The sequence below is a fragment of the Pinus tabuliformis genome, chromosome 1_1, assembly GCF_031772625.1.
Source record: "Pinus tabuliformis cultivar Carrire ecotype Pingquan chromosome 1_1, CPIR1, whole genome shotgun sequence".
NCBI lineage: Eukaryota > Viridiplantae > Streptophyta > Pinopsida > Pinales > Pinaceae > Pinus > Pinus tabuliformis.
In genome coordinates this window covers 820601438-820628329 of record NC_142297.1, presented here as the reverse complement: position 1 = coordinate 820628329, position 26892 = coordinate 820601438, and the positions used below count along the sequence as shown (strand labels likewise).

The 26892-nt window shown below is 40.1% G+C and overlaps 1 pseudogene; it reads right to left on the bottom strand.

The window, feature by feature from the left end:
* Positions 1-1345: 1345 nt before the first annotated feature.
* Positions 1346-26892, bottom strand: LOC149216602 (putative multidrug resistance protein pseudogene; annotated as a pseudogene).

Sequence of the window (26892 nt, the reverse complement as noted above, 5' to 3'; positions counted from 1 at the left end):
CAAGACATGCTCCTGGTGTGGCACAATGGCATCCAATAAATATAACTTGGGGTATCGAGCACTTGTGAAATTGCCTCCCTGACATCTGCTTTCTTGGTTACCCTAGCTACTAGTATATTGCATGCATCTGCCATCTTCAAAAGATTGAGGAAAATCTCAGATTCAACAGATGGATCCTCGAGGTAAGTATGTGCTTTGTTTTCTTTGTAAAAGTGATCTTCCCATTGAACCACCATGCCCAAGTGCTGATTGTTCAATACCATCATCTTAACAGGTAGGTTTTCTACCCTGATGGTGGCCAATTCTTGCACATCCATCAAAAAACTGACATCTCCATCTATATCAACAACAGTAGCCCCTAGATTGGCCACAACAGCTTCCAAGTGCTGCAGGCAAACCAAATCCCATAGCCTCAAGACCCCTTCATGTCATCCACAGTCGAGGTCGCTCATATTGGAACCATTGGGCTGCTCACATCTGGTGTTGGCCCACTCCAGTACTGATTATAGCATTACCATCAGTTAATTCACATAGTAGTTGAATGGAAAATTGGGGAGGAATGGCATCCTCAAAATCTTGGAAACTCAAAGGCCATCTTCTTTTATGTTCTCATAAGTCCCCATTCCACTCGGAAAACTCCAGTCTATCATATCATTCTTGCAATTTTAAATCACGAAAGAAAAAATGTAATATATTTTTCTGTGTAATCCCAACCTCAGTTTTTTTTTAGGTTGTTCTGTAAATCACGAAAGCTACATCGAATGTTAAATTTAATGAAATTTGTAAATCACGAAAGCTGCATCGGATATTAAATTTTATATACAATATATGAAAATTTAAAATACATACTTTACTGGGATGTTCATGAAAATGTAAGTTTGTTACATGTACATATTTCCACTGTAGCCCATCCTCAAGTAGAACAAAAGAAGATTTGCAATGCCATTCAATTCTAAAAACATCCATGAAACAAGGAAATTTACTCCGGATAAGATAATTTTCACATTAAAAGCAATAATAATAAGGTTTATGATTATTCTTTATAATCAGCCGAGATATTTAATTCACTTTTTTACAACAGATAGCCTAATTATTAACCTTTCTACTTCTGAAAGCAGTAATAATAAGGTTTATGATTATTCTTCATAATCACCCGAGATATTTAATTAACTTTTTTACAACATACAGCCTAATTATTATCGTTTCTGCTTCTAATCATCACCATTTAGCGAAACAACTCAAATATCAATTTTGCTCTGATTGCCCTGCACTCTTTATAACTGGCAACATTTGTGATGAGGAGTATGAGGGTTATTGCAGTTTAGCTTACAGGTTGAATAATTGGTTAATGTGGTTGCTGCAGTTTAATCAAACCAAAATATGCACCTCCTTCACCTTTTCTCAGTAGAGAAGGTTGATTTCCTTGTTCAACAACCTTTCCATTCTCAATGATTGCTATACTTTCAGCATTCTGAATTGTGCTCAAACGATGAGCTACAGCCACGCTGGTTCTTCCTACCATGACTCCATCCAGTGCTTCTTGAACAACTTTCTCCAAATGACTATCCAAAGCACTCGTTGCCTCGTCCAACAGCAAGATGCTTGGATTCTTTATAATTGCCCTTGCTATTGCTATTCTCTGTTTCTGCCCCCCAGACAACTGAGTTCCCCTGTTGCCGGTGTAGGTCTCATATCCATCCCTCATGCCACTGAAACATTAACAATGCATGGAATTTAACAAGAAGTCTGGCAAGTTGTTCATATAGGGCTTATTTATTTATAAGTTAAAAGAAAAAGATAACCTGCATTGAATTCAGTAAGAATATTTATAATAACCACTAATTTTTAGGTTTAAGAAACTTGGCTAATAAAATATGAAGTTTAAGATAGGATTCATGAAGTGTCCCATGGAAATTATGTTTTGTAAGTTCAGAGAAGTTTGTGAAACAACTTATACATCATGCAAAAATAAAAAATCGTGGTTGGAAAACAAATTTTGCAATGGCTGAAAAACAAATTGAACAGTGGTCAGGGGATTGGTAGCCTTTGCAGCCTCTACTATCTCAGTTTCTGTTGCGTTCTCTTTACCGTAAGCAATGTTCTCTCTGATGTTTCCTGCAAATAGGGTTGGCTCTTGCCCTACAAGGCTATGTGTTGTCTCAAAGACCTCAAATTAAAGCTCCTGATGGCTTGCCCATCAATTAGTACAACTTCTTTCAGGGGATCGTAGAATCTTTCTATCAGCCCAATGATGGTTGACTTGCCACATCCGCTCTTTCCATTAATGCTATGTTGCTCTCTGCATCAATCCTGAGACAGAAATCTCTCAAGATCATGGCGTTTGGGCGAGCTGGATAAACAAAATCGACATCCTTGACCTGTACAGTGCCTTGGATATTTGTCAGGCGGAAAGAGTCAATTTTGCGGACAAAACCAACCTCCCTAGAAGCTTAAGGCTTTCTAGTGACAAACAAGACAATTAAGAACAATCCTTCTCTAAATATGCATTTACCATATAAGAAATCAAGTGTTTATATCCTACCTGTAGTCCAACGCTGTTGTAGTAGTCCAGCCTCGTCGATCCGAATGAGCTCCTCCTTCTCTTCGAAACCTGCATTCACTAACAATAAAACGATTAAATAGCACCTGAATATCTCATAGAATAAAACATATTTAACATACAGACCAAGGAGTATATGAAACAACTCATAAATAACAAATTGTTGAGAAGAATGGACTTATTTGTATTAATAGGAAACAAAAGAAACCATTACAACCTGAGCCTTGGTGTTGTGCAAGTTCCTCTCAGGGTCCAGCAAGAGTTTTCCTTTACCTTGATCAGCTCACCCACTTCCAAATGAAACAAGAAAGGATGAGAATCTCTCCTCACAAGCTTCTACAAGGAAGTCCTAATCTCAGCAGCATCTACCCTTAGGAATGTTCAGCTTTTAACCTCCCCTCCCTCTGGCCCAATACCTGTATTTATAGTGCTCTAGAGGAAGTTAATCAGGTCCACCATCAATGGGATAAGCCCCTCTTTGGATGGGTTAGCTCCCCTCTTGATGGGATAAGTTCCTCTTTCATAGGGATACATGAACCATCTGGAGGCGCTCAATACACGTCAAACAAGCTTCTAGAATGCTCTAGAAATGACCACAAGTAACTTTTTTGGAGTGAAACTTGCGCCGTTTGACCTTTATAGGAGTACGCACCCATTGCTTTATAGACAGAGCGTACAAGTACGCAGGTATTGTGAACTTGTGTTGCGTACACGCAGGTAAGGCTAAGAGAAACTGCGTAACCAGAGTTTGAACGACCCGACCTAAAATTACGTTAAAAACTGAAGTAACTAACCTGAATATACAACTTAACATTTATGAGATCTAGTCAAACTCTCGACTCAATTAGAGGAGGATTTGTTTCATTTTTTAACGAGCTTGACACAGGAAAAGAACTATGCTCGGATTCGGTTTCATGTTTACGCAAGCTTGAAACGAAAAACTATGCTCGTTATAAGTTCACATGCCCCCAGCATAATGACGCAAAACGAGGTACATGCCCCCCAAGATTCATTGCATTCAATGAGGTGGATGGAATGAAGCTTTACTTTCAAGATCTTGGAAATACTTGTGGGAGTTGTTTCATTTTTTAGTGAGGTTGACATAGGAAAAGAACTATCCTCAAAACCCTTGTTTCATTTTTTAAACAAGCTTGACACAAGATAAGGAACTATGCTAGTAACTACTCTCTACAATCTACCTAACAAAAAACTCTAATCTAAAAACCTTGATTCATTTTTTAACGATCTTGACACAAGACAAGGAACTATGCTCAAAAAACCTTGATTCATTTTTTAACGAGCTTGACACAAGACAAGGAACTATGCTCATAACTACTCTCTACAATCTACCTACTTAACCTACCCTTGTTTCATTTTTTTTTAATGAGCTTGGCACAAGACAAGGAACTATGCTCATAAAGTTCGCATGCCCCCAGTATAATGATGCAAAGCGAGGTACATGCCCCCCAGGCTTCATTGCATTCAACCAGATGGATGGAATGAAGGTTTACTTTCAATATTTAACTTAAAAAGGGAGTTGTTTCATTTTTTAAGGAGGTTGACACAAGAAAAGAACTATCCTCACGACACCTATTTCATTTTTTAACGAGGTTGATACAGGAAAAAAATATCCTCGTACCTGATTTATTTTTTAACGAGGTTGACTCAGTAACAGGAACTATCCTCAAAACCCTACTTTCTACAATCTACCTACATATCCTAAAATCTACCTGATTCATTTTTTAATGAGGTTGACTCAGTAAAAGAACTATCCTCATGCTAGCCTGTTTCATTTTTTAACGAGGTTGATACAGGAAAAAACTATCCTCGTACTAGCCTGTTTCATTTTTTAACGAGGTTGATATAGGAAAAAACTATCCTCGCACACTGATCATGGCTTCCAACTGGAAGAAAGACATGTCAATGGACACACCTTGATCATGGCTTCCAAGAGATCTTCATCAGAAGGAAGAATACTTCTCTGGAAGGAACACATGTCAAGGGACTCAAAAGGGATAAGAACATTGTGTTCAAGTAATCCCATAGAGTTTTCCATGTCAATTACCGGATCTAAATCAAAGGAAGATGAGCAAACAGTGGGAGGCTCACGTACATCGGTAACTGAAAACACGGGACTAGTTGCCACATAATTAACCCGTGGCAGGGTAGATACCACTTTAGAATCAGGAACATTTAGGGGTGTCATATTATTGGTATTTGAAACAAGACTAGGGAACGAAAGTTGGTCTACAGTCACAATACTGCCATTGTGAGGGAAAGACATCACGCGAAAGAGTGTCGATACGACAGCTTTCATTGCATAAACATAGTCTCGCCCAAGGAGTAAATTGAAATCCAAGGGACCTCGAACTACCATAAGATCAATACAGCTAGTTTTACCTTCCAAGGTAATAGAAAACTTAGGAAGGATCCCTAAAGGTTCACTAATGGTTCTATTAAAAGCTTTCAGATTCTGCGTAATAGGCGCAAGCTGAGGGGAACCCAAAGCTTTCCAGACAGTTGAGGATAAAATACTAACAGAAGCACCTTCATCTACCTGTGTACGATGTATGTCCCTACCACCAACCTTGACAATGATTTGGAAAGGGATAGAGGAAGGAAGACGAGGTTCTGTCAGTCTATTCCAATCAAAGGAAAAGACCTCAGTGCTTGGAGGGGGTTCTGTAGAAACAGGTGAAATGCCCCCCGGCATAGAAGAATCTGATGTAACAAAAAGAACCTCAGCGGTATGAAGTTCACTCTCTAAAGGGAAAGTGGGATCGACTCTTTGTGAAATTGAATCGACCACTTGATCAACTAATTGATCATCAACTTGAGTGACATGAGTTTCACTCTCCAATGGAAGAGTGTGATCGATCGAACTTGAATTAAGATCAATCACTCCATCAGTTGATGGTAGGTTGGGAGAAAGTTTACGGTAACCAGTTGGAAATTCTTGCTGTGGAACAGTAAGGCTTTCCAACAATGTTGAGGCTTCATCCATGTGAGGGAAAATGTGAGTTTGATGACTCCCTTTGCATAACTTACAAGGAAACCTAACTCTACCCTTTTTCCCAGGAACCTAACTATCACTGGTTGATGGATCAATGGAAAGTTGTTGAGATTTTTCTGACCAAACTTCCAAGACCTTTGGAATACCAGGACAATTGACAAGGAAGTGGTCACCCTTACAAAGCCTGCAAGGGTATTTGGGTTTACGATGCATGTCAGAGTTTTCCTCAACACAACTAACACTTACAGCCATGGTTGGTTGGTTGACTTCTTTCTTATCTTGCTTCTTCTTCTTCTTCTTCTTCTTCTTCTTCTTCCCTTTCTTCTTCTTCTTAGACACCTGGTTACTAGCGTCAAGGCTTTTACCAATCGAAGAGGAAGAAATGGAGGAAGAAAAATTAGGCGAAGAAGGTAAAGGGTCAACAGAAGGTTGGTGATGTTGAGATGGTGAACTCGATTGAGGTGAAGCATTCGGTTGAGGTGTAACAATTGGAGTATTTGGGGCCAACGAAGTTGAAAATAACCATATCGGTAAACCTATTGTAAATCTAGGTAATGACAAAGTAGCCATATAAGGAGGACCAACATTTCCAAAGTAAGGAAAAGTACTAGGATTCTCATTAGGAGGGGTTCCTAGGTTGGTAAATTCCGGAACATTTGCCATTATATTCAACTTCAGTGAATTTTATTAACAATTTAAAACTAAAATTAACAATTCACAATTCACACCTAACAATTAAAATTCACAATTCACACCTATGGTCTCTAAAATTAAAAACAAACAAATTAACATGCACTATCAAATCTAGGAGTCAAATCACACACAAACAGTAACTTTCCGGACCGAAAACACTAGTTGGTGATGAAATCCAACATCGCAGAATTCAGTACAGAAATGGCGGGTGGAACAGTTACCCCGGCAACCTGCTTAATGAATAGACTGGACCAAGTTCCTCCACTTTAACCGTCTTGAGTGAAGTGAACCCCCCAGAAAATCCAAGTGAGTCTAGTCAACGTCTGCTCTAGGTACAGTGGGATATTCCCTCCACCGTCACCTCGGGTAGAATCCTAAAGATAATGGTCACTAAGGTTACCAACAACAACAAATATACCTGGGGGAACAGTCTACGACCCGATAGCACGCAAGGGCAGAGTAACAAGCTCAATCCCCTTGTCGGCTCCTTGACAATAATCCAAGGTTTACCGACAAGTGACCCCAGGCTCCTCGATAATAATCCGAGGTTTACCGTTTGTAGTACGTGCGTATCTGGCGTCTTTCCCAATGAAGGAGGATTGATCCCCTCACTGGTTCGGACACGGTCTCGTGCTTCTCCTTTAAGAGGAGCTTTCCCAGAGTACAAATGAAACAGTTGGATATATCCTACCACAAGATAAGCTACTTGTTTGGTTTTACTATCTTGGAGAGTTAATTACTCTCCTACTCCAAGACACTAGCCTAAGCTATGTTGGTGTATCAGAGCCCTAGAAATGTAAAAATTACTAGATGAATTTTAATTAAGCGTTGTGTTATTAAGGCTGTTATTACTCAAATGGGTAAATGGATATGAAACCAATGGTGTTATGACCCGACTCAACTGAATGCAATCGAATATGATAATGTGATCTTTTCAATTCGATGAATCCTAATTAAAGTAAGGAGAGAGTTTCCATTGACTTCCAACAATGCAAAAAATTGATCACTAAGAGAAAATATAACAAATTCTCTAATGCACTAATTTCATCAAGAAAAACTAATGAAAATCAATTCCAAAATAGTTTTTTATTTTTATTTTTGTGTAAATTCAAATCAAAAAAAATTGATCTAAATCTACGATTGATTTTTCAGAATGTAAACTATGCAATTGTAATCTATGCACAATTCAATTGAAAAGTATGCAAATGTAATCTATGCACATTTTTCATTAATATTCTGAAAATGAGAATTCTAATTATGCAAATGTGATCTATGCAAGAGAATTCTCAAACACAAGACGATTCTAATGTAATCTAAGAACCAATGAAGTGCAAGTCGAGAAAATTGGGTGAGAGTTCCAAAGATCAAAAAATAAAAACACTCAAAGGCGATTAACACTCATACACAATTTAGCGCCCCCCCCCCGGTGAATGAGGGGGAATTTTTTTTGCAAAAACAAGAGCAAAAAGATGCAAAATTGTGAAAAGACTGAGACAAACCTCCAAGTAATGACCAAAGGAAATCAAATTTAGAATTTCTCAAAAAAGAGACTCAAAACACCCAATTGATAAAAGCTTAAAGCAGGAATGCCAATGAAATTAGCCAAGATGAAAGCTTCTGACAGGTGAACAGTGGATCTCGGCAGCAAAAACAAGCTATAAACAAAATCTAAAAGATAAAAAAGAAGAAATTGAAATTTTCTAGGCTTTTGACAGGGGTACGCAGGTAGCCTGTTTGCACAGGTGTGTGTACGCTCTGTGTACAAAGCTGCAGTGCGTACAAGTACGCACTGTGCTTAACGCAGAGGCTGCGTACTTCTAGCAAAACCAAGAAAAACTAAAATCTAACTTAACCCTAAGCTAAGCCACCCAAATGCACAGTCAGACAGCCAAAAACCAGAAAGAAAATGACTTATCTCAAATCAAAGTTTCACACAAAGGAAAAAACATTCAAATCATGGAGTTCCCCAGCGGAGTCGCCATTTTGTCAGGCGGAAAGAGTCAATTTTGCAGACAAAACCAACCTCCCTAGAAGCTTAAGGCTTTCTAGTGACAAAAAAGACAATTAAGAACAATCCTTCTCTAAATATGCATTTACCATATAAGAAATCAAGTGTTTAGATCCTACCTGTATTCTAATGCTGTTGTAGTAGTCCAGCCTCGTCGATCCGGATGAGCTCCTCCTTCTCTTCGAAACCTGCATTCACTAACAATCAAACGATTAAATAGCACCTGAATATCTCATAGAATAAAACATATTTAACATACAGACCAAGGAGTATATGAAACAACTCATAAATAACAAATTGTTGAGAAGAATGGACTTATTTGTATTAATAGGAAACAAAAGAAACCATTACAACCTAAGCCTTGGTGTTGTGCAAGTTCCTCTCAGGGTCCAGCAAGAGTTTTCGTTTACTTTGATCAGCTCACTGTTATAGACATTTTTGTGCCTTACAGCATTGAGCATGAAATTTCCATAATCCAATGGATCCAAAGTCCCTAAATGAGTTGTTCCTACCCCTAAAGGAACAAGGTCAACCAATGACAGCTTCTCCCAGAAGTTCTCCACCAAAAACAACTCAGAAACAGTCAATTCAGGATCAATTCAGAGGCTCCACTAGCTGTCTGCGCTGAAATGCAGAGATTACACTGGCTAGGTGCACTGCAACGCAGGTAGAAGCACTACCAGGGTGCGCTGAGCAGGAAATGACAAATGGAAAGTTCATTCAACGAGGTGGAAAGACCCTATAAGCTTCCAGAATCTTCCTCAATGACACTTGCCTCAATGAATTCGACTAGTGATGAGTAAGAGGTTCTCAACCTCCAAGTGGAAGCAAGAACTGACAGAGGGAAGCCACAAGTCAAAACATAAGCTGACTCATCCTCTCTGCTTACATCTATATATGGATCTCCCACCCAGAGGTTCAGGGGGCTGGAATTTTGTACTTTGCAGAGAATTGTTGTTGGTTTGAGATTGAGATCAGTACATTGGGTGATTTATGCTTTGTTGGAGGAGAGGAAGGGATTCCTTTGCTGGGAGGTAGATGCTGGATCGGGACTCACTTGGTTGTATCTCCTCCTGAACCTTGTTATCATATCAATAAAGCTATTTGAGTCTCTCCTATATGCTTGTATTTCAATGATGTTTTGTGATATTTTCATATTTAGTTTATATCTGATCCTAAACTAGTTATGAATGTGAATCTATGTCTTTTGTGTAGTTTTCCTCTCTTGTGATCTTGCAGGAACTGGGTGAAGCTAGACCAGTGAAAGAGCAGGCAGCAGGTGTCACACGGAATGGGGCAAGGGTGCGGACACGACTGACCTTCCTAGAAGTCTAAGACATTCTAATGACAAACAAGACAAAATGGAGTGATCTTTCTCTAAATACACCTTTTACAACATGAAGACTACAAGTGTTTAGGCTTACCTTATTCCAAAACGCTGTTGTTGTAGTTTGTCCTTGCCAATCCGGATGAGCTCCTCCTTCATGTCAATTCCTGCAACCACAAACAATCAAACAATTACCAAGCACTTGTATTTCATATAATAAAACATATACTCAACATGCAGACCAAGGAACACATGAAATAACTCATTAACACAAGCTATTGAGAAAAATAAACCAGTTTGTATTAATAACGAAACAAAGAAACTCTTACAACCTGGCCTTGGTGTTGTGCAAGTTCCTCCCAGAGTCCATCAAGGGTTTTCCTCTACTTTGACAAAGCTCACCCACTTCCAAGTAGAATCAAGTAAAGACAATCTCTCCTCACAAAGGTTCTAATGGAAGACCTAAATCCTGCAGCATTTACCCAAAGAAAATGTATAGCTCCAACCTCTCCTCCTTCTGGCTCAATGCCTTTATTTATAGTGCTATAAAGAGGTTATTCAGGTCCACTATCAATGGGATCATCCCCCTCTATGGGTGGGATAGCTCCCTTATTGATGGGATAAGTCCCCTCTTAATAGAGATACATGAGCCAACTGGAGGCGCATCCATTTCATCAAACCGACCTCTAGAATGTTCTAGAAGTAACCACAAGTAACTTTTTCAAGATAAAACTTGCGCATTTTGCCTTTTACAGAAGGACGCACCTGTCCTTTAACATACAGAGCGTCCATGGACGCAGTTTTTGTGAACATGGCCTGCGTCCCCGCAGGTAAGGCTAGAGAGAACCTGCGACCCCAGAGATAAACATAGTTTTTACAAGACTTTCTCTCTTCTTTGAGTTTGAGATGGATAACAGAGGCATAAGACTTGCCTAAGAGGGTAGCATGACTGTTGATTTGAGCCATACTAACTGTAAGTAGTCAAGGTGACATTTTTTAGTGTAACAGATTGCCCCCTAAAGTGCGATGCCTGGAATAGATTGGTGTTTTGTAATTCTAGGAAGGGTGAAGCGCTATATCATTTCAAGGATTGACTTGTGGATGACCTGGTTAGAACCTACAATTTTCAACACAAAATACATGTATAAGATTATATCATCACTGAGGTAGGCATTCCCATACTCAAATTCAAAACTTTAACTAATGGACTAACTATTCTGATACAGGAATGATCTTGCAGTACATCATTTTTATAGACTTTTGTAGACACAGTATGGACGCAGCCATCTGTTTATGATTAGTCTACATAGATAATGAATACAAAACTCCTCGCAGCCTGGATGGTAGAAACTAGATCCAGGGTCTTCACTTCTACTTCCCGAATTGGTACGATTCTAAGCATGTGATTAAATGATTTGATGTCGAACATGTTAGAAACCACTTGATTACCAGTCGATGATGTGAACTGTTAACAAGCGTGAGAGAGACCACCAGTAATGTCAATGGTTCTCAAAGTACCAAGCACAACCCGTGAAATGTGAATAGATGTTCTGATGTCGAACACTTCACGGAATCCTTTGATCGAAAGTCAATGATGTAAACTGTCGTCAAAGGCGAGAAACCTGCCATTGATGCATGCAGACTTCAAGGTACTGTCGATTCCTAAGTCATCTTTCTAGATAATGTGTCGATGTCGATAGAAAGCGACTCGTTGCAGGCAAGCCTGCAACACGAAATCATTGTTCAAGTTGAAGAAATGTTGCTGTAAGGACTGACTCAGGGATGGTCAAATGGATGATAAGTATTTTGCAGATGAAAGTTTTTCTTGCAGACCTCTTGAACACATAACGACACGACAGATGGTTTGGTGACGAATAACTCAAAGTTAATCCCTGGAACCCGGTTAAAGACTTTCAAAGTGATTTGGTCAACTGTGAGGTAAAAGATTTCCCAACCCAGGTGAATGAAAAAGTGTCGTGTTCAAGAGTGGTAATAAAGTTTCTTTTGAGATAAAGGTAACAAATAGGCTCATTCTTCTCTCTTTTCCCCCACCATTTCTGGCAAGTACCTCTTTATTTTTAACAAGCTTGAGGAGGATAACATATGCTTGATTATAAGCTCATCCTTCGGACGAGTCCAACCTAGTTTAAATTCGAACCCTAGGAAGGAGTGGTTCGTTCCTGTTTGTAATTGAACAGGTCCTTTACTGTAAAAGTTTAACGAGCCCAGTATAGGAACAACTCGGCGTTTTTCAATTTTAGAGAGTCTGAAAAACTTAAGGAGACTCCAAGTTGAACTTTTTCGTAAATTTGTGTCCCTCAAGCCCGAAAAAGTATAAAATAATACCTGGGGGAACCGCTTGATCTTGCGACCAAGGAGTACTTTCATAATTAGTGCCACTGACCTGAAAAGTAAAAAGCGATCAAGGACACGTCGTTTTATTTCCTTATCGAGTTTGAAACGACAAAAACCCGGCAACCTTTTCCTGATTTTGCGGTCAGAAAAGAGCTAAAAGGGGACCGTCTTTTAATTCCGTTTTAACGAGTGTAAAAGAAACGCTCGGCGATCTTTTCATGTTTTAGGAGTCAGAAAAGGGCTTAAAAGATGACTCCAAGGTTTCACTTTTTTGTAAGTTTTAACGAGTTCGAAAAAGGGATAAAAATGTACTCATGGTTTTCACTTTTTCGTAAGTTTTAACGAGTTCGAAAAAGGGATAAAAATGTACTCATATGGCCGACTTTCAATTTAATTTACGAGCAGGAAAAGACGGAAAGAACTCGACATTTTTCATTTGTTTTACGAGAATGAAAGATAGCAAAATAATCTCGGGATTTTCATGAGTTTTAACGAGTCTTGAAAATAACTGAAATTGACTCGAGATAGGTTTCATTTTTACAAAAGCTTGAAACAGATAAAAACTATGCTTCAAAGTAGTTTCATTTTTGCACAAGCTTGAAACAGAGAGAAAACTGTGCTTGATGCCCCCTAAGCGTAACTGCTAGAGCGCATGCCCCCCTGCTTCATTTCATTCAACTAAGGTGGATGAAATGAAGGTTCAAGTACGAGATCGTTGAAAGAAAATTATGCAAAAAACTGAAATAACTAACCTAAACACTTAACATTTATGAGGTCTAGCCAATCTCTCGACTCAAGTAGAGGAGGATTTGTTTCATTTTTTAACGAGCTTGGCACAGGAAAAGAACTATGCTCGGATTTGGTTTCATGTTTACGCAAGCTTGAAACGAAAAACTATGCTTGATATAAGTTCACATGCCCCCAGCATAATGACGCAAAATGAGGTACATGCCCCCCAAGCTTCATTTCATTCAATGAGGTGGATGGAATGAAGCTTTCCTTTCAAGATCTTAGAAAGACTTGTAGGAGCTGTTTCATTTTTTTAGTGAGGTTGACACAGGAAAAGAACTATCCTCAAAACCCTTGTTTCATTTTTTAAACGAGCTTGACACAAGATAAGGAACTATGCTCATAACCCTTGTTTCATTTTTTAAACGAGCTTGACACAAGATAAGGAACTATGCTCATAACTACTCTCTACAATCTAAAAACCTTGATTCATTTTTTAACGAGCTTGACACAAGACAAGGAACTATGCTCTAAAATCCTTGATTCATTTTTTAACGAGCTTGACACAAGACAAGGAACTATGCTCTAAAATCCTTGATTCATTTTTTAACGAGCTTGACACAAGACAAGGAACTATGCTCATAAAATCCTTGATTCATTTTTTAATGAGCTTGACACAAGACAAGGAACTATGCTCATAACTACTCTCTAATCTACCTACTTAACCTACCCTTGTTTCATTTTTTAACGAGCTTGACACAAGACAAGGAACTATGCTCGAAAAGTTCGCATGCCCCCAGCATAATGATGCAAAGTGAGGTACATGCCCCCCAGGCTTCATTGCACTCAACCGGCTGGATGAAATGAAGGTTTACTTTCAATATTTAACTTGAAAAGGGAGTTGTTTCATTTTTAAGGAGGTTGACACAAGAAAAGAACTATCCTCATACCTGATTCATTTTTTAACGAGGTTGACTCAGTAACAGGAACTATCCTCAAACCTGATTCATTTTTTAACGAGGTTGACTCAGTAACAGGAACTATCCTCACAAAATCCTACTTTCTACAATCTAACTACATATCCTAAAATCTAGCTGATTCATTTTTTAATGAGGTTGACTCAGTAAAAGAACTATCCTCATGCTCACTGATTCATTTTTTAACGAGGTCGACACAGTAAAAGGAACTTTCCTCACAACATCCAATTTCATTTTTTAACGAGGTTGAGAGAGGAACAAACTATCCTCGTTACTCCTTGTTTCATTTTTTAATGAGGTTGATACAAGAAAAAAACTATCCTCGTCCACACTGATTCATTTTTTAACGAGGTTGACACAGTAAAAGGAACCTTCCTCGTTACTCCTTGTTTCATTTTTTAACGAGGTTGATACAAGAAAAAACTATCCTCGTCCACACTGATTCATTTTTTAACGAGGTTGACACAGTAAAAGGAACCTTCCTCGTTAACTGATTCATTTTTTAACGAGGTTGACACAGTAAAAGGAACTTTCCTCGGACACCCTGTTTCATTTTTTAACGAGGTTGATACAGGAACAAAACTATCCTCGCTACTCCTTGTTTCATTTTTTAATGAGGTCGATACAAGAAAAAAAACTATCCTCACACACATTGATCATGGCTTCCAACTGGAAGAAAGACATGTCAATGGACACACCTTGATCATGGCTTCCAAGAGGCCTTCATCAGAAGGAAGAATAGTTCTCTGGAAGGAACACATGTCAAGGGACTCAAAAGGGATAAGAACATCGTGTTCAAGTAATCCCATAGAGTTCTCCATGTTAATTACCGGATCTAAATCAACAGTGAGAGGCTCACTTACATCGGTAACTGAAAACATGGGACCAGTTGCCACATAATTAACCCGTGGCAAGGTGGATACCACCTTAGAATCAGGAACATTTAGGGGTGTCATATTATTGGTAGTTGAAACAAGACTAGGGAATGAAAGCTGGTCTATAGTCACAATACTGCCATTGTGAGGGAAAGACATCATGCGAAAGAGTGTCGATACGACAGCTTTCATTGCATAAACATAGTCTCGTCCAAGGAGTAAATTGAAATCTAAGGGACCTCGAACTACCATAAGATCAATACAAACAGTTTTACCTTCCAAGGTAATAGAAAACTTAGGAAGGATCCCTAAAGGTTCACTAATGGTTCTGTTAAAAGCTTTCAGATTCTGCGTAATAGGCGCAAGCTGAGGGGAACCCAAAGCTTTCCAAACAGTTGAGGATAAAATACTAACAGAAGCACCTTCATCTACCTAAGTACGATGTATGTCCCTACTACCAGCCTTAACAATGATTTGGAAAGGGATGGAGGAAGGAAGACGAGGTTCTGTCAGTCTATTCCAATCAAAGGAAAAGACCTCACTACTTGGAGGGGGTCTTGTAGAAACTGGTGAAATGCCCCCCGGCATAGAAGAATCTGATGTAACAAGGAGAACCTGAGCGGTATGAAATTCACTCTCTAGATGGAAAGTGGGATCGACCGAACGTGAAATTGAATCGACCACTTGATCAACTAACGGATCATCAACCTGAGTGACATGAGTTTCACTCTCCAATGGAAGAGTGTGATCGACTGTACTTGAATTTAGATCAATCACTCCGTCAGTTGACGGTAGGTTGGGAGAAAGTTTACGGTAACCAGTTGGAAATTCTTGCTGTGGAACAGTAAGTTTTTCCAACAATGTTGAGGCTTCATCCATGTGAGGGCAAATGTGAGTTTGATGACTCCCTTCGCATAACTTACAAGGAAACCTAACTTTACCCTTTTTCCCAGGAACCTGACTATCACTGGTTGATGGATCAACGGAAAGTTGATGGGATTTTTCTGACCATACTTCCAGGACCTTTGGAATACCAGGACAATTGACAAGGAAGTGGTCACCCTTACAAAGCCTGCAAGGGTATTTGGGTTTACGGTGCATGTCGGAATTTTCCTCAACACAACTAACACTTACAGCCATGGTTGGTTGGTTGACTTCTTTCTTATCTTGCTTCTTCTTCTTCTTCTTCTTCTTCCATTTCTTCTTCTTCTTAGCCTCCTGGTTACTAACATCAAGGCTTTTACCAGGCGAAGAGGAAGAAATGGAGGAAGAAAGATTAGGCGAAGAAGGTAAAGGGTCAACAGAAGGTTGGTGATGTTGAGATGGTGAACTCTGTTGAGGTGAAGCATCTGGTTGAGATGGAACAATTGGAGTATTTTGGGCCAACGAAGTTGAAAATAACCATATCGGTAAACCTATTGTAAATCCAGGTAATGACAAAGTAGCCATATAAGGAGGACCAACATTTCCAAAGTAAGGAAAAGTACTAGGATTCTCATTAGGAGGGGTTCCTAGGTTGATAAATTCCGGAACATTTGCCATTATATTCAACTTCAGTGAATTTTATTAACAATTTTAAACTAAAATTAACAATTCACAATTTACACCTAACAATTAAAATTCACAATTCACACCTATGGTCTCTAAAAGTAAAAACAAACAAATTAACACGCGCTATCAAATCTAGGAGTCAAACCACACACAAACAGTAGCCTTCCGGACCGAAAACACTAGTTGGTGATTAAGCCCAACCTCGCAGAATCCAGTACAGAAATAGTGGGTGGAACAGTTACCCCGACAACCTGCTTAATGAATAGACTGGACCAAGTTCCTCCACTTTAACCGTCTCGAGTGAAGTGAACCCCCCAGAAAATCCAAGTGAGTATAGCCGACGTCTGCTCCAGGTACAGTGGGACCTTCCCTCCACCGTCACCTTGGGTAGAATCCTAAAGATTATGGTCACTAAGGTTACCAACAGCCACAAGTACACCTGGGGGAACAGTCTAAACTCCGACAGCACGCAAGGGCAGAGTAGCAAGCTCAATCCCCTTACCGGCTCCTTGACAGTAATCCAAGGTTTACCGATAAGTGACCCCTGGCTCCTCGACAATGGTTAATCCGAGGTTTACCGTTTGTAATACGTACTGTCTGGCGTCGTTCCCAACGAGGGGGGAATGATCCCCTCACTGGTTCGGACACGAGCTCGTGCTTCTCCTTTAAGAGGAGCTTTCCCAGAGTGTAAATGTAACAATTGGATTTGATTCTATCACAAGATCGACTACTTGTTTGGTTTTACTGTCTTGGAGAGTTAAGTACTCACCTACTCCAAGACACTAGCCTAAGCTATGTTGGTGCTTCAGAGCCCTAGAAATGTAAAAATTACTAGATGAATTTTATTTAAGCGCTGTGTTATTAAGGTTGTTATTACTCAAATGGATAAATGGAGATGAAACCAATGGTGTTATGACCCGACTCAACTGAATGCAATCGAATATGATAATGTAATCGTTTCAATTCGATGAATCCTAACTAAAGTAAGGAGAGAGTTTCCATTCACTTCCAACAATGCAAAAAATTGATCACGAAGAGAAAATATAACAAATCCTCTAATGCACTAATTTTATCAAGAAAAACTAATGCAAATCAATTCCAAACCATTTTTTTTTATTTTATTTTTGTGTAAATTCAAATCAAAGAAAGCTGATCTAAATCTACAATTGATTTTTTCAGAATGTAAAACTATGCAATTGTAATCTATGCACAATTCACTTGAAAAGTATGCAAATGTAATTTATGCACATTTTTCATTAATATTCTGAAAATGAGAATTCTAATTATGCAAATGTGATCTATGCAAGAGAATTCTCAAACACAAGATGATTCTAATGTAATCTAAGAACCAATCAAATGCAAGTCGAGAAAATTGGGTGAGAGTTCCAAAGATCAAAACATAAAAACACTCAAAGGCGATTAACACTCATACACAATTTAGCCCCCCCCGGCGAATGAGGGGGAAATTTTTTTGCAAAAACACAAGCAAAAAGATGCAAAATTGTGAAAAGACTGAGACAAACCTCCAAGTAATGATCAAAGGAAATCAAAACAAGAATTTCTCAAGAAAGAGACTCAAAACACCCAATTGATGAAAGCTAAGAACAGGAACAAGCTTAGGTGAAGATTCTGGGCAAGGGACTAATGAATCTGGGCAGAAAAAACTAAGAAAAAACAAAATCTAAGAGCAAAAAATGCAAAAAATGGAATTTTTTCAAATTTTAGCAGGGGACGCAGGCAACCCATTAGAACAGGTGCGGGCCCGCACTGTGCACACAGCGACAGTGCGTCCAGGGACGCACTGTGCAGCACTCAGAGGGTGCGTCCTACTGAAAAACTCAAGAAAAACCAAAATAAAACTAATCCTAAGCTAACCCACCCAGAGACAAGGTCACAGAGCCAAAACCAGAAAAATAAACCAATTTTCTCAAAGCAAAGTTCACATAAAGGAAAAGACTTTTCTCATCAATGGAATCTATCCCCAGTGGAGTCGCCAATTTGTCACACGGAATGGGGCAAGGGTGCGGACACGACTGACCTTCCTAGAAGTCTAAGACATTCTAATGACAAACAAGACAAAATGGAGTGATCTTTCTCTAAATACACCTTTTACAACATGAAGACTACAAGTGTTTAGGCTTACCTTATTCCAAAACGCTGTTGTTGTAGTTTGTCCTTGCCAATCCGGATGAGCTCCTCCTTCATGTCAATTCCTGCAACCACAAACAATCAAACAATTACCAAGCACTTGTATTTCATATAATAAAACATATACTCAACATGCAGACCAAGGAACACATGAAATAACTCATTAACACAAGCTATTGAGAAAAATAAACCAGTTTGTATTAATAACGAAACAAAGAAACTCTTACAACCTGGCCTTGGTGTTGTGCAAGTTCCTCCCAGGGTCCATCAAGGGTTTTCCTCTACTTTGACAAAGCTCACCCACTTCCAAGTAGAATCAAGTAAAGACAATCTCTCCTCACAAAGGTTCTAATGGAAGACCTAAATCCTGCAGCATTTACCCAAAGAAAATGTATAGCTCCAACCTCTCCTCCTTCTGGCTCAATGCCTTTATTTATAGTGCTGTAAAGAGGTTATTCAGGTCCACTATCAATGGGATCATCCCCCTCTATGGGTGGGATAGCTCCCTTATTGATGGGATAAGTCCCCTCTTAATAGAGATACATGAGCCAACTGGAGGCACATCCATTTCATCAAACCGACCTCTAGAATGTTCTAGAAGTAACCACAAGTAACTTTTTCAAGATAAAACTTGCGCATTTTGCCTTTTACAGAAGGACGCACCTGTCCTTTAACATACAGAGCGTCCATGGACGCAGTTTTTGTGAACATGGCCTGCGTCCCCGCAGGTAAGGCTAGAGAGAACCTGCGACCCCAGAGATAAACATAGTTTTTACAAGACTTTCTCTCTTCTTTGAGTTTGAGATGGATAACAGAGGCATAAGACTTGCCTAAGAGGGTAGCATGACTGTTGATTTGAGCCATACTAACTGTAAGTAGTCAAGGTGACATTTTTTAGTGTAACAGCAGGAAGCGAACAAAAGAGAGAGTGATTGGATCGACAAACTAGCGGAAGACACCGGTTAGTTACATCCTTCTTTCTCTATTTACATCTCATAAAGAAGAATACTGAGATAGTTTTCCTTGTTTGTTGCTAAGGCACTATCACCTCTTAGAGTGGGATAGGGGCATTCAGAATTGGATACTTTTCCCAACAACAAATTGGCGACTCCACTGGGGAAAGTATCTTGTTAGTTTATTTGTGTTTCTATTGCTATTCATTTCATAAACTCAAGAGTGCCGAATCGAACTGCATTTTCCATTTACAAATGAAAAGTAGAGATCATCTACTCTAGTCCACTCACTGGGCCTGTTTATGATCTGAAGAACTGATCCACAAGTGCTCTAACAGCCCTTTGTGATAGATCTTAGTCCTCCTATAAATCATCCTCCTAATTGTACCTAATTGATAGCTTTTATCCGGCCAAAAACTGTAGATTAAACTGCAAACCGTAACCCAGAACCCAGAAACAACTCTCGTTTTTGCTTCAGCGCAGACTCTGTGAAGAGGTTCTTCATTTCAACGCAGGTCCCGTGAAGGCTACCTGCGCTGAAGTTCAGATTCTCTGTGTTGAGGGTGCGCTGATCAGTCTTTGCCTTGTGCAGCTGTGGTTCCCTGCTTCCTTTTGCTCAGTTTTTATCTCTGTTTTTGCAGCCTATTATCAGTCAGTGTACCTATCTGAAACCCCTTTTCTTTTCCTCAATTCCGCCTCGGTTGTATAAATAAACTGTATTTGTTCTTTGTGTATTTGTTACATCATTTCCATTTTCCCATTACAAAAGTAAACTAGTTATATTGTTGCCCTTAGATCTAGACCTGTCGTAAGTGTCGTTTTGATCTTAGGAGTGAGTTTGTTTGCTGTTCACAGTTGATTTAGCTTTTACTTTTGTCTTTTGGTTTGAATTTATGCATTTCAAGTGTCGAAACAAGTGAATCATAAAGTGTCATAATCGTCTTTTGATTTCGAAAAAGGAACTTGTTTGTGTTTTCACTTGAAATCGAATTCAAATTTGAACAACAGCTTTCTTTTTAGGCATCAATATTAAGAAAGTGAAAACAAATGCATGCATATGTGCATTTTCATTTTGACAGTTTGTATGTTGATTTAGGGAAAAGTGCATTATTGTGTGCTCTATGCTCTTTGAGAAAAGATGGTGTCTTTCTTTTCCCCTTGTAGCTAGGATTTTCATTGTTGAAAAGATATAAAAGCTTGCTTATCATCTTTAGATTGCATTTAGGAATTGTATCATACATCTCGTGGTGATCCAAAAAGGCAAACTTCTAAGAAAGATCAACCTAAAATAAATTGAATGAACTTAAAAACGCTTTGTAACATGACGCACAACATAGAGGTCTAGGCTAGAGACGTGTTCCGGCGTCGTAAAACCTGGTCACTGGTCGCCTCACTGATGGTTGGGTGATTCCTCCTGAGAGACGATAAGTGCCAGTACGGATTGTGCTCCCACGTACCGTCGCGTATATATTGGGAGACCCCTATAGGAATATAACCTTTATCCATAGGAAGCCGTGTCGGCCGCCCTACTGATCGCAATGCACTGAACACAACATTCAGGAAGATTGACCGCCCGTACCCTAAAAAGTATTCTGCGGTTTTGTGAAAAGTTTGGCACACCCTCTACCTAGAACTCCAGAGCAGTTCCTTTTGGCCTTTTTCAGACTCTATAACAGAAAAAGTCCATCCGAGCATTTGTCACTTCGGGCTCATTAAAAGATCAAAGGAGACTAGAGTCATCTTTAGCTTTTTCTCGACTCTTTAAAATTGAAAAAGCAAGTTGTGTCTAAGCGTCGTTAAAATTTATTTTAAATGGAACAATCACCCCTTTTTCCTGCGTTGATCTTTAGGTTGAGAAAATGGAGCCCAACAACCAAGGAATTCCCCTTGGTGGAAATCCTAGTCCCTTCTCCTCATGGGGAGATGTTGGTGTGCCCCATATGGCCACATTGTCGCTTCCAGGACTGACAATTGGCCTGCCAGTCTGGCTCTTCTCAACCAATGTCGTTCAGAACACCACTATTCCTGAACAGTCGAATCAACAATTAGAGGAGTCCAAAATTTCCCACCAACCTTCTACTTCCTATAATTCTTCTTCTCTTCCTTCCTCTTCGCGTGACGGAACTGGTAAGACTAAAAACCAAGTTCCTAAGGAGAAGAAGGAAAAGAAGAAGAAAGAGAAAAAGAAGAAGGAGCCAAAGGCAAATAAGGGAAAACAAGTGTCGTCTAATGAAAATCCACACACAGCACTGACCAGGCCTAAATCGCCATGTGTCATCTGCAAGGGAGACCACTTTCATAGAGATTGTCCCTGCATCCCTCGGATACTAAGGGACTGGTCTCCCCGTTTGCACAATCTGGTGTCGTCAACCTCTGATAGCCATGTTGAAAGTACACCGTCAACTAGCGAAAGTGAAGTCCCTGGACAAAAAGGGAGGGCTAGACCTCCCTGTAGACTGTGCGAAGGCAACCATGCCCTCCACCGTTGTCCCTTCTTAGACGAGGCTAAAAGAGTCTTGGAAGATCGTCCGGTTTCACTGTTACGACTTCCTCCTGGATATCAAAAACTCTTGCCAAGTCCTTCGTTAGTTGAAAATCCAGCTGGCCCGCTCAAGTGGTCAGCTGAAGCGTCTATCATTGAGGATAAACTGACTGAATCCATACCAGACAAAAGTCAAAAGGTCGAGGCGGCAGTTGACCCGGTCTTGCCTTCAGAGGATTTATCTTCGAATGATACAGTCACTGAAGAGGATAAGGATGACACCATCCAGATTCTTTTCATCAACACAGACTCCGACGAACACGGGGGAAATGCACCCATTCCTTTATCGCAGGAAGGAAGTTCGTCAGAGCGATATCCGGCCGTCTATTCGGTCCCACCACCAAGCAACCTAGTTGTATCCTTCGACTGGAACCAACTAGGCAGACCCCGCTTGCCAGCCGGCATACCATTCAAAATTATCGTTCAAATATACAGAATGGTAATGGCTGGCACCATCATTGATGAGGGGGCATTTGTGAGTATCCTTTCCTCTATTGCTTGGAAAGTGCTTGGTTCGCCAATGCTTTTGCCTGAAATGAGAAATCTATCAGACTTCGATAAAGGAACCAGTCGACCTTTAGGGATCCTCCCCAATGTGCCTATCACATTGAAAGGGAAGACCGTTCAAATGAACGTGATGGTCGTTCAAGGACCCTTGGATTATAACCTACTCCTTGGACGAGACTATATATATTACATGGGATCCATCGTCTCCTCACTCTTTAGAGTAATGTGTTTTCCACACGAAGGAAGAGTGGTCAAGCTCGTAGACCAGCTTTCATTTCCTGGATCACGCATCACAAATAGTCATATACCATCCCTAAATGGTCTCTTCGCGCAAGAAATGTCTCAACCCACGGTCCGTCCTCCCGATGAGCGCGATTGATTTGGAAGGATATGACTGAAACCTAGGGGGCATGCGTCCTGGTCTGCTTCGGCAGGAAAACTTCGAGTATAAGGTAGGTTTCCGCGGGAGAGTATGACTAGTCCATACCCCGTCCGTGATTGGAAGAGGGGTTGTTCTAGAATAGGATTCTCTTGTCAAAGTTATGTGAGTTGACATAACTGAGTCAATCACCTTTGTCTATCTCGGTAGACATCGCCAAAGAAGTGTTTTGTTTGCTGTGTGAATAGAACAATCTTTGGGTGACCTGTAAGAGGTAGGCCTCTCTCGCTAAAACAAATGTTTTATCGGACTAAAGTAGGGGTAACTTTGAAACTCTGTTTTATACCTGGGGGCATGCAAACCTTTTGGAGTGCAAGCAAGGGGCGGCTATTTATTTTTAAAATTTTTAGGTCCTCCCTTTAAACCTGTAGGTCTAACCCTTTAAACTCGTAGGATTAGTCGTTTCCGAACTTGCATAAAGAAAGGATTCCGGGGAAAAGCTTTATAAGGTGCAAGCCCCATAAAAATGGCATCTTAAATGAGACATTCTTATCTTATGACTGGAATCGAGCAGTTTTAGCACATAGTTCATGCTCATTAAAAAATAAACATAAGATCGAGCAAGTGTTTCAATTTGCGTTTAAGCTCGTTAAAAAATGAACTATCCTCCGGTAAATAACCACTGCGAATGTAAATTTATCAGCCATTAAAGCCTTGGTCGTGTTTGCACGGTCACCTCCACTTTTCCATTGGCCGATCATTCAGCTCCATTTGATTGTTTACCCATTTTGAGGAACAGTTGCGAAGAGTGATCTCACTTAGCCATCCTTGTGACACTGCCATGATTGGAAAATTCCAACCGTTACCTGGAATCAACTGCTACCTGTTTTATCACTCGTTCCTCAAAAGACGAGTCTTCTTTAAGCTCTTATCATCTGACTTGTAAAAAATGAAAAGATTGCCGAGTTTTGGCCTTCCAGCTCGTTAAAGCGACCGGAAGTGCTATCCCTCTAGATTTTAATCTTTTTGGACCTGAGGGATTATTGCACAAAAAGATCGAGCACTTGTTTTGTTCGGCTCGTTAAAACTATCGAAAACTCATCCCTTCTGTATTGTTTTATACTTTTTCGGACTTAAGGGATTAGATGACGAAAAAGGAACTTTGGAGTTATCTTTACATACCTTTTTAGACTCTCTAAAAATGAAAAGGGACCGAGTTATCTTTGTCGTTAAACTCGTTAAAAAACATTAATAGCGACAAACTTGTCTTTAGACGAGAACGAGTTTCACTATCGTTAGGCTCGTTAAAACATAGCGATGGGTTTGCCCGAAGGACAAATTATAGAACAAGCATATGTTATCCTCCTCAAGCTTGACAAAAGTAAAGAGGTACTGGTCAGAAATGACTGGGGAAAAATTGGGAAGAAACTCAAAGAACTTTTATTGGTAGCAAGTCGCTCTTGAGCATGACACTTCCACTCCGTGCCTGAGTCGGGTTGGGTTGTTTCATTCATCGGTCACATCACCATGGTCTCGCCAATACCATCCATCTTTGGGGGTAAATGCTACCAATCCATCACACAAGTGTCGCCGATATGTTCAAGAGAAGTCATCCAGATAAGTCAACCGTGTCCCATCCACTACCATACATTATCCTTCATCCTTTCATGACCGCCACCCTGAACCATATATTATCAGATCGTTTTCACCTCCATCAAAATCATTTGCTCCGTTCCGTGTCACTGATGTGGGATACATTAAGGCCCTCCTTTGACAGATCGCTTCTTGTCGACATCAGCTCATTATCTAAGAAGTTGATCTAGGAACACACCCTTCAGTACTTTGAAGCTTGCATGCCTCAATGGCAAGTTTCTCACTTCCGGCGACAGGTATACATCAATGACCTTCGACCGAAAGATTTTGCGTGGTGTTCGACGCCAAGTCCTTTATTCACACCACGTGAATTGTACTGCAGTACCTTGAGGGTCATTATCATTATCGGTGATTCCTCTCGCGCTTGTTAACAGTTTACATCATTGACTGGTAATCAAGCGATGTCTTTCCATGTTCGACTTCAGAACATTTCTCACATGGATCGACTTGTACTTAGAGTGAAGATCGGACGATATTGAAGACCCCGGATCTAGTTTCATCCATCCGGGCTGCGATATATATTCAGGAAAAATAAAGACATTGACATGTACAACATTGCAGCAGATAATCATCCTACCAAAAAGGATGATGATTTCATCAAAATCATCAGTCTACCATCAGACGATTGTCTGTTCTATGTACAGAAAAATGAATTTATAAAGCTGAGCATGGGAATGCCCGCCTCAGCTAGATCATGGAAGCAGTATGAAAAATAATGTATTGTATTGTATCTTATTACAGGTCTCCTCCCAGCATTGGAAGAACTTCGGATCCTCCTAATAAAGCATTTCACCCGATAAACGGCCTCATACTTTAGGGGGCAACTGTTATAGACATTTTTGTGCCTTACAGCATTGAGCATGAAATGTCCATAATCCAAGGGATCCAAAGTCCCTAAATGAGTTGTTCCTACCCCTAAAGGAACAAGGTCAACCAATGACAGCTTCTCCCAGAAGTTCTCCACCAAAAACAACTCAGAAACAGTCAATTCAGGATCAATTCAGAGGCTCCACTAGCTATCTGCGCTGAAATGCAGAGATTACACTGGCTAGGTGCACTGCAACGCAGGTAGAAGCACTACCAGGGTGCGCTGAGCAGGAAATGACAAATGGCAAGTTCATTCAATGAGGTGGAAAGACCCTGGAAGCTTCCAGAATCTTCCTCAATGACACTTGCCTCAATGAATTCGACTAGTGATGAGTAAGAGGTTCTCAACCTCCAAGTGGAAGCAAGAACTGACAGAGGGAAGCCACAAGTCAAAACATAAGCTGACTCATCCTCTCTGCTTACATCTATATATGGATCTCTCACCCAGAGGTTCAGGGGGCTGGAATTTTGTACTTTGCAGAGAATTGCTTTTGGTTTGAGATTGAGATTAGTACATTGGGTGATTTATGCTTTGTTGGAGGAGAGGAAGGGATTCCTTTGCTGGGAGGTAGATGCTGGATCGGGACTCACTTGGTTGTATCTCCTCTTGAACCTTGTTATCATATCAATAAAGCTATTTGAGTCTCTCCTATATGCTTGTATTTCAATGATGTTTTGTTATATTTGCATATTTAGTTTATATCTGATCCTAAACTAGTTATGAATGTGAATCTATGTCTTTTGTGTATTTTTCCTCTCTTGTGATCTTGCAGGAACTGGGTGAAGCTGGACCAGTGAAAGAGCAGGCAGCGGGAAGCGAACAAAAGAGAGAGTGATTGGATCGACAAACTAGCGGAAGACACCGGTTAGTTACATCCTTCTTTCTCTATTTACATCTCATAAAGAAGAATACTGAGATAGTTTTCCTTGTTTGTTGCTAAGGCACTATCACCTCTTAGAGTGGGATAGGGGCATTCCGAATTGGATACTTTTCCCAACAACACTCACCCACTTCCAAATGAAACAAGAAAGGATGAGAATCTCTCCTCACAAGCTTCTACAAGGAAGTCCTAATATCAGCAGCATCTACCCTTAGGAATGTTCAGCTTTTAACCTCCCCTCCCTCTGGCCCAATACCTGTATTTATAGTGCTCTAGAGGAAGTTAATCAGGTCCACCATCAATGGGATAAGCCCCTCTTTGGATGGGTTAGCTCCCCTCTTGATGGGATAAGTTCCTCTTTCATAGGGATACATGAACCATCTGGAGGCGCTCAATACACGTCAAACAAGCTTCTAGAATGCTCTAGAAATGACCAAAAGTAACTTTTTTGGAGTGAAACTTGCGCCTTTTGACCTTTACAGGAGTACGCACCCATTGCTTTACAGACAGAGCGTACAAGTACGCAGGTATTGTGAACTTGGGTTGCGTACATGCAGGTAAGGCTAAGAGAAACTGCGTAACCAGAGTTAATTGACTTTTAAAGGACTTTCTCTCTTTCTTGGAGTTTGACATGAGGAGCAGAGGTATGAGACTTGCCAAGGAGGATAGTATGACTGTTGATAGAGCCATACTAACTGCAAATAGTCATGGTGACAAATTTTAGTGTAACAATATTATTAGGCTTAGATTTTTCAGAGTCATCTAGGTTTATATGTGTATCTCTGTCCAAAATTTCAAAGACAGATGTAACGGCATCAGATCCCTTCGCCAGGTCAGAAGTCATACTCCCTGCATCTGCGATCATTCGACCCAT